The following is a 17,894-nucleotide window of genomic DNA, read 5'->3' as shown; positions in this document are numbered from 1 at the left end:
ACAAAAAAAAAAAAACAAGCTGTGGGGGGTGGGGAGTGAGTAAATGGCTGTGTGGTGCTTAGCTGCCTGATGGGTTAAACCACAACAGAGACATGTTAAATTCCCATATGTATACTTACATCCTGCTGAATAATTATGATTTCTTCACCATTTTCAACCTGTAGTTGGGGAATTATTGGCAGTGCATCTTGAGACACTGACATTGCCAGAGCAATAGCTAAAGCTTCCTCCTCTTCAGCTTCCATCTCTTCCTTGCATTTTTTATTATGATTTACATCATCTTTATAAGTGTCATAATTTTCTTCCTGCTCAGGAGAGAGAACTGCAACTTCAGACTTGAATGTAACTGTGCCATCACTTGTTGGCATGGAGGCCTCAAGTAGGTGTTCAATACTGGAGTTGAGCTCTGCATTAACATCCAACCAACATTTCTCATCTACTGGTGTGAACACCATCCCTTCAATTGGTATAACTACACTGCTATTACTACTACTGCCATCGAACTTTGAGATATCATCCAGGTGAAGTGTCATAAGTGTCATACTGTTTTTTGAGGTTTCTCCCTGCTTGTTCATATTGCTTGGAGTGGGTCGTGATGGCTTTGGCCTGTGTATGTGACTGGATGGCAGTGGCCTGGCTTGGATAAAAACTGGAGAAAGTTCCTCTGGTTCTTTATTTTCAGAACACCTTCTCCGAAACTGGAAAGAAAGTTTCCGCTGTGTTTGAGAAGAAGGTGAGGGGATTTTGGTGGGAATGAATCCCTGAGATCTGAGTTTAGAGACTTCTGTTACAGTGACAGCTGGGACAGATGGATTTGAAGGAGAGAGAAGCATTGGGAATAGTGATTGGGAATGACTGGATGAGGGAGAAGAGTTCAAACACTGACTGTGGAGTTTTCCTTTTGTTTGAACAGTTGTCTTTGGTTGCTCAGTTGATGAAATGGGAAGTCCCACAGCAAGACCAGCCAATGTCTTTAAAACGTCCTCTGGAGTGGCACTCAGTTTTTAATCACTTAAACCTTTCCAACTTTTCCCTGATAACTGGACAGTATTGTTAGGAGTATTACTTTCTGCAGCTTCTGGAGAGTTATCTGGTACAGGTAGCTGCAAAAAGACTTTATGTTGGCATTCCCTAGACTGCATTTCTCCCATGCCTAGCTGGATGGCTTCTGCAATTTCCATTTCATCTGCAATTGCCATCAGACGTCAACGCACCCTTGCATAATGAGTTGAGCTTGTCACACTCAACATTTCTAACAGCTTTACAAAAACATGAGGTACTCTTGCGACAATTCTTGCTGCACTCAAAAATACTCTCCATGATAGTTTACCAGTCCTTGAGTGGGAATTGTCAATTGACTGCAAGGCAAAATTTAAGAGGGAGAGAAGTTTCTTATACCTGAAATTAAAAAAAAAAAAAAAAAGTAAAAAAAAAAAAAGTAAAAAAAAAAAAAGTAGCGTTTTATACAATGCTCTAGTTAACTAGTGCTAAGAAAGCCATTTCAGGACAATGCATTTAGCTGTCAGTTCTGCAGTAGCAGAGCAAAGACTTACTGCTGCACCGGTGCTTCAGAATTGTTTGACAGGTCAGAAGTTTAAAAATGGTAACCATTTACTCTAAAGTATGTGCACTTTTGCATGTAAATATGCACTACTTGTTTACAGATATTAAAACCACTATTTTTGGAAGAGATCACCAACAATGTTCAACTACAAATAGTCAAATAGTGTAAGCAAGTACCTGTTTATTACAGTATCAGCCTGTAAATCATCTCCACAGACAATTTGGGGATAAAATTCACCAGGAAATTCCAACAGAAGTCTGTCTATAAGACAAAGTCGCCCCAGTAGTGCTTGCCAGTTGCTAGAATCAGTTTGGGTTCCAAGAATACAGTTTAAGACATAATCAACACCACCAATACCAATGGACTCTAAAAAAAAAAAAAAAAAAAAAAAAAGTTGATAAAAATAAGGATTTGATATGTTCACAGTCTAAATTCCATAAAGATCAGAACTGTGTCACACAGAAATACATGTGTGCCCAAACCAACCCCACCCGAACCTCCAAAGAACAACACCGTTCTCTTTGCCATGCTGATTTTGGATAAATCCAGTACTTAATTTAAAACACTTGAGTATATTTGCTTGTAATTATAATTCATTTATGTATGAAGAGCTATTATTACCAGATTTAAGTATTGTTCTCCCAACTGCCAGCTCTCCCGCTTGGCCTTTACACATCTTCAGTAGTGCTGAGACTGACAGAGCAGACAGGGTAGATTGGGACAAGACAAAGCCTGCTCAAGCCAGACCTGCCAAAGGCATTCACTCAGAATAGCCATCTCCTAACATTATACTATGAAATAAAAAGTAACAGCATTATGTTAACACTTAATGAAACAGATCTACAGCAGCTTTTGTTGAAGTAAGAAATACGTGCAAATATATTAAATATATAAAATTTGATTATTGGTACTTGCGAAAAAGTTTTAAAGGAGATTCATGAGAATTAGACCAAAACAGTCCAACTAACTGAGAGGGAGGGGATGGTTGATGACTGCACCCAACATATCTTCCTTCATTTTAAGGCACAAAGTCCTTGTGAAAGCAAAGCATCATTTAAGATCTGTAAATGCTGGAAAAATATAATCAGATGTGTTCAAAACCTACATCTTTCAAGACTGAAGTTGGCTGTAGCAACTAGATTTTAACAAAAACATACAATGATAAATTTATACTTATTATCCACACACTTTATTTCACCACCACCTATGAATAGTCTTCTGGTTTCACACAAAATAGCAACAAATGAAGCTGCAAGACATTTCAGTAACAATCCAAAATGAATTTGAGACACCATACCTGTTGCCATCTGCACATTTAACTAATATTGTCTCTACAACTGGTTTGAGAAGTTGCCATAGTTTAGTTCTCTCTGCGAAAGTATGACAAGGTGTATACACCAGCATGGCTCTTAAGGTTTTCTAAGAGAAAGGAGAAAAAACAATATATATGACATTAAATTAGCTACACAAATAGTTTTTTGTTGTTGTTTGCTCTTTTTTTTTAAGTTGTGAATAGATTCATATAAATTACATTAAAATATGACTGAAATGTTAAAAGGATAAATAGCTTAATATGCATTCACTCTTAGGTTAGTCATGTACTCTTTGTGACTAGCAAGTGACCTGGTCATACAATTACTGTTAATGCTAAACACTGTAGCAAGCATTTCCTTATATTTGGCCAGTGGAGTCATGCCAATTCACCCTTGCTGAGAATTTTGTTCATCCCACTTTCAGATGATAGTTAATAGTTGTCAGCAGTGATGCTCAACAACAATAATTAGCATTCTTGACTTCATACATGCCCTTTTCCTTCCCCTTCAAAAATGAAGCAGCTTTGAAATTACTAGAATACAATGAGTAAACAGCTACTTACTAAAGCAGCAACATACACTTTGTAGACAGGGTCAGAACAGACCATGGACAGCACACTGCAGCAGGATTTAACCACGACATCTTCTGAGGTAGTGTTCTGAGATGACCCACTAGCTGCTCCCAGAGCTCCAACACTTGTGTTGTTTCCATTGCTACTTCCAGAATTTCCAGTGCTTTCACCATTAGCCAGTAATAGAGCACCACTAACATCATGGGAAAGACGTCTAAGTGCCATCTCTCGTATATTCCAGTTTTGAGAAAACAAGCAGCCAACTAACTCCATTCCAAATACCTGCCAAGGAAAAAGCAACCTTACATGAGTCAAATTGAATAATGTCACAACTTAAGAAGAGCAATCAAAAAAGAGCAAAGAAATGTTTCTCGTGAAAAATCATTTTAAGTAGTCTGACAGCAAAAATATGTCAGAGGGTATACAGTCTTAAAAAATTCTATGACAGAAATCAACCATCATAAATGATGAATCATCAGTTCTCCAAAAACTCTGCTAGGACATGTGGGGGAATGACAGTATGGGTAGTTTCATTTACCATGGTTTAATTACTTAGTATGGAGTTTGTTTTTAGATGCTGATGTAAACAACCCTGAAATCGAGGTCCAGCTATGCTAGACAAAAATTACAGCAAAAATATAGGCAACATACATTCTCCCATTCTTTTAAGTGTATAATCCCTGCTCAGTTGAACCCACCTCTAGGCTAGAGAGTATTTAGGCTATTTGCAACCCAACTTAAGTAAGTGCCAATTTTGTATTTATGTGACACTTGCACAGTTAAGACCAAAATTAGGAATACTATATTTTATTACATGGACCTTCAATAAGAGGCCATATGTTGCAGGAAGAACGGCCGAAAGCACGACAGACACTAGTACGGTCAGATCATGCTCCATTTTATTACCCGAATAGCCTAGGTTTTATAGCGAACTTAACGGGGACGGATAGTATCTCACACAAGATTATTGGTCAAAAGCACTCAGACAAACAGCTGCAAGAAAACAACCCCACCTGCAAGAAAACAACCCCCTTGTGATTAGCAGTCACGTAGACCTTGTCCTTGAAGCCAGCTGCTGGCAACAATATTTTTCTGAATTCCTCAATTGGGCGATGTGGGAACACTGTCATGGGAACTTCTCATAGTTGCCCTGGTAGCTTGGTTTGCTCAGCTGCAGCAAGCCATGGGATCTTTGCTGTTTCAAAAATCCCTCAACAGCCATTGGTTGAAAGGATTGATTTCATATTGAATCTTTCTCATGAGCTCTTTCAGGAAAGTAATGGATTTATGAATTGATTCACTATGATCAAAAAGGTTCAAACAGCACATTCCCTCAAAGTCCTCACACCCATGCCCTTGAGCCAAAAGCAAGAAGTCAATAGCAGCTTGATCCTGTAAGAGCGCATGTCGCAGACTATTTTGATCTGGTAACATCTCCTCAAGTATCTCTGTCGTGGCATGGGCTTGTTTCTTGGCCCAGCATACCAATTTTTCTAAGTTGTTAAGTGCGGCCGCAGATGCCACTCCTGGCACAAAAATTGCCAATGCTGCTCTAGCTGCAACACCAAGCAACTCAACATTATCATTGCAATCCAGTGCGAGCAATACCCATTTATGTCTGGTGACCTCACGCAACTGCGACAAGCTAGGAGCAAATATAGTAAGTTTACGTAAGTAACGTGGACGTCCGATAGCATTTGCAGGGATACCTTGCCAGGCCCTATCCCTGCAAATCAGGAAACCATCAGGAGGTAAGGCCATAGCTGTACGATTGTTCCAAACGCTATAGTTGTTACCCCTTGTCTCCGTGCCATAAGTCCCTAAACCCTGCCTAGCAGTGTTTTTTATTGTTTGAGAATGAATACTCGCAGGACGGTCTTCTCGGTCCCTAATCAAACATAAGTGATTCACAACAACCGATGCCTTGGGCAATCGCTCATTGATGTTCTTGATCTCTTTTAATCTCACTAATTGTTCCTTTAAAACCCGATGTGATCGTTCAACCATCACTTGGCCCGTGGGAGAAAACGGAACACTCGTTTTTGGATGAATCTGTAGGAAAATCCATTCCAGAACTCGACAATGCTGCCCTATCATTCCACCCTTGCCATCACCTGTGTCATTTATACTACTCCTATTACCCGTGCTGTTAGTGTCAGCGGCATCCTCCTGGTACCGTTTCTGTCTTTGTCGCCCCTTACTCTCCCCCTTTTCTTTTTGCCACTGACCATTCACCACAAATGGATGAGACACACGATTACTAGTTAGAAAAGAGAGTGTAACGTCTGCTATACGGCCGCAGGCAGTGCCGGCTGCAACCTTAGAAGCTGTTTGTGAAGGAGCCTGCCGGTGGTCATTTGGCAGTGTAATCTGCGACTCTGCACTCCTGCCCTGTAATAGAGCTAAGTCGTCATTAGTAATCCGTAGAATGTGGCAACCCCACGGAATCTTATCCAGAAACGTAGTTATAACACCGATCTGGGGACGAATAGTCTTTTTTGCATTGCAAGATAAACCTCTTATAAAAAGAATGCCAGAGAGAAGCAGCACAGCCGCCGCTGCTTCCATGGTTACGTCAGACAGTCTGCAGGGTCCTGATGTCCGTCCCTCTGCTCTGTGCCGACTCGCCACACAGTGAGGGTCGGCTGCCGTTCGATTCCGCGGAGCTCGGAGCGCAACGCTGCCCGTGGCGGTGACTGAGGGGGGGGGGGAGGCTCCCATTGCCCCGTAGCCCCCTGAGGCAGCGTTATCGTTCTCACTGAAGGCGGCAGTGGGCAATCCCCAGCTCCCTCCTTCCCTCCCTGTTGAGGGTTAACACTAGCAGCACCTCCCGGCAATCCCAGTCGCTCTGTAGCGGCAGCAGCGACTCTCTGCTCAGCCTGATGTATAGCTAAAGCGTTAGTGACTGCTCTCCAAGGCTTCAATAATTTTTTAGCAGCCTTATTTTCATTAATAACTTCATCAAACAATTTGTCCCCAAATTTACGCCACTCTGTTTGTTCAAAAACTGTATCAGGATTGATAAAACAACCCTGCGCTAAATCCTTTTTGCAGTCTATAAGCTGCCTGCTCCGCTTTTCTAAAAAGCATTTGAGCAAATCATGCGCCGCTTGTCTCTCCATACCTTTATTTATATTAGCACCGATGCAGCCTTTGCGAGACCTCGACGGCGCATAACCGGCGGGACCCTCTATAGGCGCTCCCAGGTGCGGGGACTCCGTTTCACCTTCCGAGACACGGGTGCAGGGGTTCCAAGTTTTCGTCCCTTTCACCTTGCAGACCGCGGCGACATGGGTGCAGGGGTTCCAAGTTTTCGTCCCTGTCACCTGTCAGACCAAGCCGCGATCCACGTCCCTTTCATCTCCTGGGCTGCATTGCAGGACCGGTACCCGTATTCCGTCCAACCGTGGCCCAGGTTCACCGCCAGCGGTGTCCAGATCCCGTTCAGGTCTCAGCCTGTTCGGGCGCCATTTGTTGCGAGGACATTTGTTGTCGACGGAAGGAAGACAAGCGCACTCAATATGAGTGATCAGCAAGCTCCATTTTATTGCCCGAATAGCCTAACTTTTATAGTGAACTTAACAGGGGCGGACAGTGTCTCACACAAGATCATTGGTCAAAAGCACTCAGACAAACAGTTACAAGAAAACAACCCCACCTGCAAGAAAAGAACCCCTTGTGATTAGCAGTCACGTAAACCTTGTCCTTGAAGCCAGCTGCTGGTAACAGTATTTTCTGAGTTCCTTAATTGGGCGATGTGGGAGTCATAGCCGTGGGAGCTTCTCACAGTTACTCTGGCAGCTTGGTTTGCTCAGCTACAGCAGGCCCTGAGATTTTCTAAGGCCTACCCCTGGTTGCTTAAAGCAAGCTCAAATTGAACAATTGTTCCACGGGCACATGTCCACGTCCTGTATGCCAATTCCCAACATAACTTTCCTCATTCCAAGCTCTTTCAGAAGAAAGCTCCTTCAGTTATTAAAAATAGCAGGAGCAAATACTGCATAAGCATATTTCATTACTGGCCAGTAGGCACAATGATCATAGTTTCTTCTGAAGGAAATTAAAGTAGTTTTGCATTAGTGCTGTGTAAATGTAATATTCACCAAGTATAGCAAATCTAGCGTAATGGTTCAAAATCATTTTTTACATTTGAAGCTTCTTTTGCAAAGTAAAATTACCTGAATCCATGGCTCAGCGAAACCTTTATAGGCAGAAGGGATCTGCTGGACCCCATAGTGAGTAAGGTTAAAATTGCTATCTTGGGTTCTCCTCTGTGATCCAACTGTAGATTGCTGTTGAGTTTGTTGCTGAACCACATGGAGAACAGAAGAAACCACAGGGGTTGGCAATTCATGACTACAGATTAACAACAAATAACATGGATTAACAAACGAAACACTGACCAAAGTAAATACTTCACTGTATTTAAGAATACTTCTAGAGATCCAGAAACAGATAGTTTGTTATACTCAGACTGACTGCTTACCTATAGAAATCATGAGATCTCCATTTAGATCTACAAAGAGGACATATAAGTGGCTCTCTGTTTCTTCTACATTCTTCTGCCCCTGGAACACAGCAACAGGATAATATGTATTCCAGTTTTATAGTGTATATAACCAGAAGATGGCATTAGTATACCTAAATTTTACTGAAGAATGTCAGTTTCAGGATAAACGTTTCTGAACTGAGCCACTGCAGCAGCCTGATAAATATGTGCATTTAAACATTTCTGTATGCAGAAATGCTTCAGTCTAGCACTATAATTAATATTAAAAGTTATGAACTGAAATATGGGTCTTTTTATACGTCAAACATAAGCAATGTTTTTAAAAAAGTACTAATATACATGAGACTGAATTTTATTTGCTAAAGCAAACTAGCTATTTATATACTTTATTTAATGTAGTATGTAAGAATATTCCATAATTTACTATATAATCCAAGCTGATCGTGGATGACTCTCATGAACTCTAATGTCGAGTTGCAGAGGAATAAAGTCTGCTCCTAACCTTGCTCTGAGATTGGACATAATCTCATTCAGGTAAAAGAGGTTCAAACCTCTAGCCCTTCAGTTAACTTCTTTCTAAAAGCACTAAATTACAAGCTTGATTTGTGAATAAACAACAAAAAAAAAAACAACACACAAAGTTATAATACTTTTTGATATTTAGAGTCACCAGAATTTAATGAGACAAAGATGATAACATACATATTGACATGCAGTGGTGTAATTTGTTCCTGCAGCCATCCTCACACACAGGCAGGCTCTCTTCATCCAGCATGCCTAACAAACAAATGGAGCACATCTGTTCTTCATCCTTTATACTACTAAAAATAATAAAAAAAAAAAAATCGTGATTGTTTATTGGGTTTACATGGCAAGGGTTTGGTAGCAGGGGGTTGTAGTGGTGGCCTCTGTGAGAAGAGTCCAGATGCTGCCCCATGTCAGATAAGGGCCAGTTTCAGCTGGCTCCAAAAGGAACCCATCTCTGGCCAGAGCCAAGCCAATGAGAAATGCTGGTTGTGCCTCTGTGAGAGCAAATTTAAGAAAGGGAAAAACTGCTGTGAATCAGCAGCTGGGAGAGAGGAGTGAGAAATAACCCTGCAGACACCAAGGTTACTGAAGAAGGAGGGGGAGGAGGTGCTCCAGGCGCAGGAGCTGAAGTTCTCCTGCAGCCTGTGGAGATGCCCATGGTGGAGCAGGCTGTCCCCCTGCAGCCCATGGTGTACCACGGTGGTGCAGATTTCCACACTGCAGCATATGGAGGAGCAGGTAGTTCTGACCTGAAGGATGCTGCGGCCCATGGAGAGCCTCTGCCTGAGAAGGCTCCGGGCCAGACCTGTAGCCCATGGAGAGGAGCCCACGCAGGAGCAGGTGCAACTTCTGGATGGTGTTACAAGATGGAGCTTTGATCCTCGAGCTACGCCTACTGTGATATTTCTGGAACAAACTCTCAACCTACCATCAGAAAAATATAGCAACAGTTGTATTTATGCTATGAATTGCTTATATTTAAAGGCAACGTTACTAAAGCTTAACTACTGCTTAAAGATCTATTGACCTTCACAATAATGTATTAGCAGCAGAAGTAACAGGAATTTCAGAAGTCTTACTAATCAACAGATCACAAGAAACACAGCTTACAGCAAAAAGCTATTTATTTATTAAAAATAGCTTACAGCTTTAAGTATATACAAATACTTCTGAGGACCCCTGTTCTGCTTATCTTTCAACTCATGGCGACATTAAATTTGAATCATTCACTAAACTGCAGCTCTCTACTAATTCTTTTAGTTACATCTTTTATTTGCAGATTTTTTTTCTACTTACATAGCTCTTGAAACTGAATTAAAAACGATTAAAACCACATTCTTGTTGCTTTGAAATGCAGCAGTTTTGATCATTTTTAAGACAGTACCCTAAAGAATTCTACCTGGAGTATATTTTAGATCTGCCATTAGATCTTTATGAGATTGATTACCTCAAAGTTCTTCAGTGTCTTTCTCCATAGCATTGGGTCTGAGGGTTCAAGCTGGAATACACGCAGCATAACAAATAGCAGATGAATATAAAATGTTCCACAGCCACAGCTACAAGTCTGCAAAGAAAAGTATAAGCTAGGGAGGGCTCTACTGACTTGATAATTACATGGATCATTTTTCCACATTTAGGTGCATCATGGAAGTGTATACTAGGCCCTCCTACTTTTCAAAAAAGAGTATTTAATGCAAAATAGTATTTCAAATATGGGCATAAATATCTTCTTACATGGCCTTTCAGAAAAGGGAATTCCCAAAATATTATTTAGGAATATGTCTGAAAAAAATCTGACAATTATAGCATCAGTTTTCTCCTTTCTTTTTCAAAAAATCAACTGAAAGCTATTGTTACTCTCCATACTAAAAGGAATTTATGCATATAATCATAATATATATCTGTAACATGACGGCAAACTTAAATGACATGTTTCTGCTTACACAAAAACCTACATGTTCCCCAATACAGCATCACAGTAGTACTATGAAAGTCTCTGAAAAGGACCTTATTATGGGTATTAATGATATTATCACTCCATTAAAGGAATTATGACATTGCTTGTCATTTATAGCTACCCCATAGTTAAAGAAATAAAGCATTTCAGGGTGAGAAACCAGGAAAGTAAGTGGCCAAATTTTAGCCAAAAATGCTTAATAAGACATATAATTAGGAGCTACTTGTAGGAATAAGAAATATATGGAACGTTAGTAAAGATTTCTTTAACTAGAATCTTTTTCTTAAGAGAAACTTCGGACAAAAATAGTACTTGCTACATATTTGATAAAAATACAAGCTGATTACTATGCTATATGAGCACGTATTGCATCTTTTAAACATTGCTTTACAGAACCATTAGCATGGGTTGCTGACTGACAATCTAATTTGGTTTTGTACAGTTGTCCTGGTTTCAGCTAGGATAGTTAATTTTCCTCCTAGTAGCTGGTAGGGTGCTGTGTTTTGGATTAGGATGAGAAGAGTGTTGATAACATGCTGAAACCAGGACAACGGTTTTCCAAGATTAATTATAAATTAATAAAATTATAATTTATTATAAATTAATAAAAGATACAGACAACACAACAATGTTCTTTATCTGAGGCCCAATAAACACTCTGTATTTATTATCAGGGCTGTCTCCTCCAATTAAGAAAGAGTAGGGTCCTATCTACTGCAGCAGGTACAGCCTAGCTTGCATAACTTTATTGACACGACGATTTGTTTCTTCAGGGTTGTATGGAGAGAAGCCATCTGGAGATGGGGCTCTTTGAGGCAGTGTTATTCGTCCATTCTGATGCTACAAAAGTGGTTCCATTGTTTCCAGGAAGGAAATAGAAAGTTTAGCTATGTATTTTGTTCAGAATGTCATAGAATAAGAGTCCCTCAGACCTGAAGAAACTACGACTTGATTAGACTACATGAATTTAAAATGATTAATTTTCTTTTATGACCAGAACTAGAGGGCAGAAGAAAAACAAGAATTTTTAATTGAAATTTTTATAACTGAAATTTTGTCTGGTATTATGACAGAAAAGGAGACTTTTAAGTTGCTTCAGTTTTCAAGTCTTCATTAATAGCCTTTTAACATTTTAATTTCTCTTATTAAGAGGAAAGGATTTGTTCTACAGTGCTATATTGTGTGATATTAATTCCTAGTTCAGTGGAATAACAGTACATATTTTACTGATTTTGGAATCCTTTGTTAGAGCAATGGGACAATAAAAGCAATTAGACTTTATTCTTACTCTAATTGCATTGTGAAATTGTATACAAGTCAACAGAAGATTAACTGTGGATGAGTATGTTTGTAATCTGTTATATACTATTGCTCAAAACACTATATTCCTGATCTTCTCTAATGAAGTCAGTAATTAATGCTCAAAATATTCCACTCCATTCCTGATCTTCTCAAATGCAATGGTATAGATTTTATCATCTAACAATGCAAATACCTAAAACGTCACCAATCTGTATGCAAAGAACAGTCCTGAAACAGAGGATCACAAATAGCATACCAGTAACTCTTTTCTACAGGAATCTTACTCTAATCAACAATCTTTTCCTCGAGGGAATATACTTGCCTGGAGAACTGACATGCAAAACTACAGAGAAAAACTACTGACATCTCTTTGTGCAAATCTAACTAAGAGAACATATGGCCTCATTTATTTCCTACAAAACAAAACAAAACAAACAAACAAAAAACCGAAAGCATGACTGAATTAAAAAGAAGAAACACACCTAAGAGCAGAGAATAAAGTTCCATACATAAGAGAAATGTAACACTCTCAAGTGATACTGTGTCATAACACCCCTTTTTTACATCAGCATCTTGCCCTACCCAGCGAGGATTACATACTAATTGCCTCTCTTTTAAGCAAAAGATTGCAGAATATAGCCAAATTAGTAATTACATCACAGCTTGCAACTTACATGTACTGCAGATACCCTTTTTCTTCTAACACCTGGTGATTCAGATTTAACAGTCCTAGAGGACGATGAAGAGGAGCTACCAGGAGAAGGACTATGCCTTCCTTTCTGCATAGGTGAACAAGCAGTGCTTTGTCCTTCAGCTTGAGGTTCTTGAGATATCTTGTTCTTTTCATATGCATCTCCTTTCACAGGGATAGGTTTCACCACCTTGCAGGAATTAAACCATGAGTGTTAGAATTACAAATTAATCATTTCACTTTAAAGCAACGCAAACCCATCAAAACTTGTTTTTCTAGCATTATATAATTAAGCCATAATTCAGACATACAAAGTTTGCAAATTTGCTAGTTTCCAATATTAACATCTCATAGGTGTTTTCTTGTTAGTCTATATGCAAAACATATAAAAACAAGAACGTTTTTCCCGTCCGTTTGTGCCACTTCCATTAGTTGTAGAAGCAACTGATTTATTCTTAAAGTGCTTATCTGTCATTCATGGTATCCCAAAGGACAGCAGTTCCCCCATTTGGACAGTAGGATTAAAATGATTTTTTTTCCTACAGTCATTGTCTGCCTATATAAGAGTTATAACCTTGAATCCATTTATTATATACTGTATGTATCAGACGAGAAATATTAGGTTTATTATTTCTACAGCACAGTATGACCACTTGTTACAAAATAAAATTACTTTAAACCTGGAAGCAATACAGAAAAATTAAGGTGTTCTGTGCCCTGTAAGAACCCTGGACTGTTTTTCTGCCTGCAATACAGCTGAAACAGTTAGTTAGCGCAGATACTGGAAGCAAATCACTGTGCACGGTGTTGCACAGAAAAATGCTCAACCAGAGTAATCGTTTATACTCCTAATAAAGCGCTCTATTGCATCAACACTCAATTTAGACACAGATATGGAATATTTTAGTCCCTTTCGGAGGTGGTTTTGAAGGGCAGAGAAGTCCAGCAAGGCTGGGCACTCTTTGAGAAGGAAATCTTAATGGCGCAGGAGCGGTCTGTCCCCATGTGCCCAAAGACAAGCCGGCGCGGAAGAAGACCGGCCTGGCTCAACAGATAGTTGTGGCTTGAGTATAGGAGACAAAAGAGGGTTTATGATCTTTGAGAGATCATAAGAAGGCGGGCCATGCGGGAGGACTATAAGGATGTTGCGAGGCTGTGCAGGGACAAAATTAGAAAGGCCTAATGCCTTAATGCCTTCTTTGCCTCAGTCTTTAGCAGCAAGAGCAGTTGTTCTCTGGATATCCAGTACCCTGAGCTGGTGGAAGGGGATGGGGAGCAGGATGTGGCCCTCACTATCCATGAGGAAATGTTTGGCAACCTGCTACAGCACTTGGATGTGCGCAGGTCGATGGGGCCAGATGGGATCCACCCGAGGATACTGAGAGAACTGGCGGAGGAGCTGGCCAAGCCGCTTTCCATCATTTATCAGCAGTCCTGGCTACTGGGGGAGGTCCAAGATGACTGGTGGCTACCAAACGTGACGCCCATCTACAAGAAGGGCCAGAGGGCAGACCCGGTGAACTATAGGCCTGTCAGTTTGACCTCAGTGCCAGGGAAGCTCATGGAGCAGATTATCTTGAGTGTTATCACGCGGCACTTGCAGGGCAAGCGGGCGATCGGGCCCAGTCAGCATGGGTTTATGAAAGGCAGGTCCTGCTTGACGAACCTGATCTCCTTCTATGACAAAGTGACACACTGGGTGGATGGAAAGGCTATGGATGTGGTCTACCTTGACTTCAGCAAGGCTTTTGACACCATTCCCCACAACATTCTCCTCAAGAAACTGGCTGCTCATGGCTTGGACTGGCGTACGCTTCGTTGGGTTAAAAACTGGCTGGATAGCCGGGCCCAAAGAGTTGTGGTGAATGGAGTCAAATCCAGTTGGAGGCCAGTCACTAGTGGCATTCCCCAGGGCTCGGTGCTGGGGCCGGTCCTCTTTAATATCTTCATCGATGATCTGGATGAGGGGATCGAGTGCACCCTCAGTAAGGTCACAGATGACACCAAGGTAGGTGCGTGTGTGTCGTGGTTCCGCTCGAGTGGGCAGCCGAGCTCCACCACAGCCGCTCTCTCACTCCCCCTCCTCAAAGAGGAATGGGGAGAAAATATGAGAAAAGGTCTCAAGGATTGAGATAAGGGCGAGAAAATCACGCAATAATTATTGTAACGGGCAAAACAGACTCGGCATAAGGAGATAGTAAGATTTATTGCCTATTACTAACAAGCGAGAGAAGTGAGAAAACAAAGGAAAAAGCAAACCAAAAGCACCTTCCCCCCCATCCACCCTCTTCCACCTCCTCCCCCCGAGCGGCGCAGGGGAACGGGGAATGGGGGTTATGGTCAGTCTACAGCACTTCTCTGCCGCTCCTTCTCGGTCACTCTCATCCCCTGTGCTGTGGGGTCCCACCCACGGGATGCAGTCCTTGATGAACTGATCCGGCGTGGGGTTCCCACAGGCAGCAGCTCTTTCAGAACTGCTCCAGATATGGGTCCGTACCACGGGGTCCATCCCTCAGGAGAAAACTGCTCCAACCTGGCTCCCCTACGGGCAGCAGCTCCTGCCGGGTCACCTGCTCCTGCGTGGGCTCCTCTCCACGGGCTACAGGTCTGGCCCGGAATCTACTCCGGCAGGGGTCTTCCACAGGCGGCAGCCTCCGTCGGTGCAGGGCCACCTGCTCCACCGTGGTCTCCTCCACGGGCTGCAGCATGGAACCCTGCTCCACCGTGGTACTCCATGGGCTGCAGGGGGACATCCTGCTTCACCATGGTCCTCACCACAGGCCACAGGGGACTTCTGCTCTGGCGCCTGGAGCACCTCTCCCCCTCCCTCTACACTGACCTTGGCACCTGCAGGCTGTTTCTCACTCCCTTGACTCTCCCGGCTGCTGTCTGGCGCAGCGTTTTTTCCCTGTCTTAAATATGCTCTCACAGAGGCGCAAACAACATCGCTTATTGGCTCAGATCTGGAAAACAATGGGGCCCTTCCCAAACATGGGGCAGCTTCTAGATCTTTCTCACAGAAACCACCCCTATAGCCCCCTGATACCAAAAACTTGCCACGTAAACCCACTACAGTGTGTCGATCTGCTCGAGGGTAGGAAGGCTCTGCAGGAGGATCTGGATAGGCTGGACCAATGGCCTGAGGTCAACTGCATGAGCTTCAACAAGGCCAAGTGCCGGATCCTGCACTGGGGGCACAACAACCCCAAGCAGGGCTACAGGCTGGGAGATGAGCGGTTAGAAAGCTGCCTGGCAGAGAAGGACCTGGAAGTATTGGTGGATAGTCGGCTGAATATGAGCCAGCAGTGTGCTCAGGTGGCCAAGAAGGCCAACAGCATCCTGGCTTGTATAAGAAGCAGTGTGGCCAGCAGGTCTGGGGAAGTGATTGTCCCCCTGTACTCGGCTCTGGTGAGGCCGCACCCTGAGTCTTGTGTTCAGTTTTGGGCCCCTCGCTACAAGAAGGACAACGAGGTGCTCGAGAGAGTCCAGAGAAGGGCGACGAAACTGGTGAGGGGTCTGGAGAACAAGTCCTACGAGGAGCGGCTGAGGGAGCTGGGGTTGTTCAGCCTGGAGAAAAGGAGGCTCAGGGGCGACCTTATTGCTCTCTACAGATACCTTAAAGGAGGCTGTAGCGAGGTGGGGATTGGTCTATTCTCCCACATGCCTGGTGACAGGACGCGGGGGAATGGGCTGAAGATGCGCCAGGGGAGTTTTAGGTTGGATATTAGGAAGAACTTCTTTACTGAGAGGGTTGTGAGGCATTGGAATGGGCTGCCCAGGGAAGTGGTGGAGTCACCATCACTGGAGGTCTTTAAAAGATGTAGAGCTTAGTGATATGGTTTAGTGCAGGACTGGTTAGTGTTAGGTCAGAGGTTGAACTAGGTGATGTTGAGGTCTCTTCCAACCTAGACGATTATGTGATTCTGTGATTCTGTGAGCTACATGGCGTACTTTTACAACCAGGTTCTCCACACAGGCAGCTATATCTTGCCACAGTGCAGCAGCCCAGATGGGTTTGCCCTGGTGCTGCCAGTTGTTTTGCTTCCATTGCTGTAACTACCTCCACAGGACATTTGCTACCATCCATGAATCAGTATAGAGATAGAGTACTGGCCACTTTTCTCATTCAGCAATATCTAAAGCCAGCTGGATGGCCTTCACTTCTGCAAACTGACTCGATTCACCTTCTCCCTCAGCAGCTTCTGCAACTTGTCACGTAGGACTCCATACAGCAGCCTTCCACCTTCGATGCTTTCCCACAATACGACAGGACCCATCAGTGAACAGGGCATATTTCTTCTCATTTTCTGGTAGCTTGTTGTACAGTGGGGCTTCTTCAGCACGGACCACCTCCTCCTCTGGTGATATCACAAAACATTTGCCTTTTGGCCAGTCCACAGTCACTTCCAAGATTCCTGGGTGACTGGGGTTTCCTATTTGAGCCCACTGAGAAATCAGTGCAACCCACTTACTCCACGTAGCATCAGTTGCATGATGTGTAGAGGAGACCCTTCCTTTCAACATCCAGCCCCAAACCAGGTAGCATCCAGCCAACAGCAGGATCCAGGTGGGGCCATTCTCCCCGGCTGCAGTGCCCATTCCTTACATCTGGTCCTGCTCTGACCGGCCCAAAGGCTACCGCATGAACTGTCTCCCGTTTAATTTGTTCAAAGTCTTGTCATTGCTTGGAGCTCCATTTGGAGTCGTTCTTCATATGGTTTACTTGATAGAAAGGGTTTACAATCAGAGTGTAATTTGGAATGTGCGTTCTCCAAAACCCCACGACACCTAGGAAAGTTTGTGTTTCTTTTTTGCTAGTTGGTGGAGACATAGCTATTATTTTGTTGATCACATCCATTGAGATTTGACGAAATCCATCTTGCCATTTTATTCCTAAAAACTGGATCTCTCGTGCAGGTCCTTTGACTTTATTTTGTTTTATGGCAAAACCAGCCTTCAGAAGGATTTGGACTATTTTCTTCCCTTTCTCAAAAACTTCCTCTGCTGTGTCACCCCACACAATGATGTCATCGATGTACTGCAGGTGTTCAGGAGCTTCCCACTGTGTATAGGGACAAGGTTTTGGTAGCAGGGGACTGCAGGGGTGACCTCTGTGAGAAGAACCCAGAACCTGCCCCATGTCAGCTAAGGACCAGTTTCAGCTGGCTCCAAAAGGGCGCACCACTGCCCAGAGCCGAGCCAATAAGCGATGTAGGTTGCACCTCTGTGAGAGCATTTTTAATAAAGGAAAAAGAAATGCTGCTCAACAGCAGCTGGGAGAGTAAGGAGTGAGGAACAGCCCTGCAGACACCAAGGTCAGTGAAGAAGGAGGGGAGGAGGTACTCTAGGTGCTGGAGCTGAAGTTCTCCTTCAGCCTGTGGAGATGCCCATGGTGGAGCAGGCTGTCCCCCTGCAGCCCATGGTGTACCACGGAGGAGCAGATTTCCATGCTGCAGC

At 42.9% G+C, this 17,894-nt stretch overlaps 1 pseudogene; it reads right to left on the bottom strand.

Moving 5' to 3' along the window:
• The window catches only part of LOC116501287, a 31,233-nt pseudogene that overhangs the window by 11,512 nt on the left and 1,827 nt on the right, over positions 1-17,894 (bottom strand).

Source organism: Aythya fuligula, chromosome W (genome assembly GCF_009819795.1).
Source record: "Aythya fuligula isolate bAytFul2 chromosome W, bAytFul2.pri, whole genome shotgun sequence".
NCBI classification, from domain to species: domain Eukaryota; kingdom Metazoa; phylum Chordata; class Aves; order Anseriformes; family Anatidae; genus Aythya; species Aythya fuligula.
The sequence above is the reverse complement of the archived record's forward strand: the minus strand, read 5'-3'. Positions and strand labels throughout refer to the sequence as shown.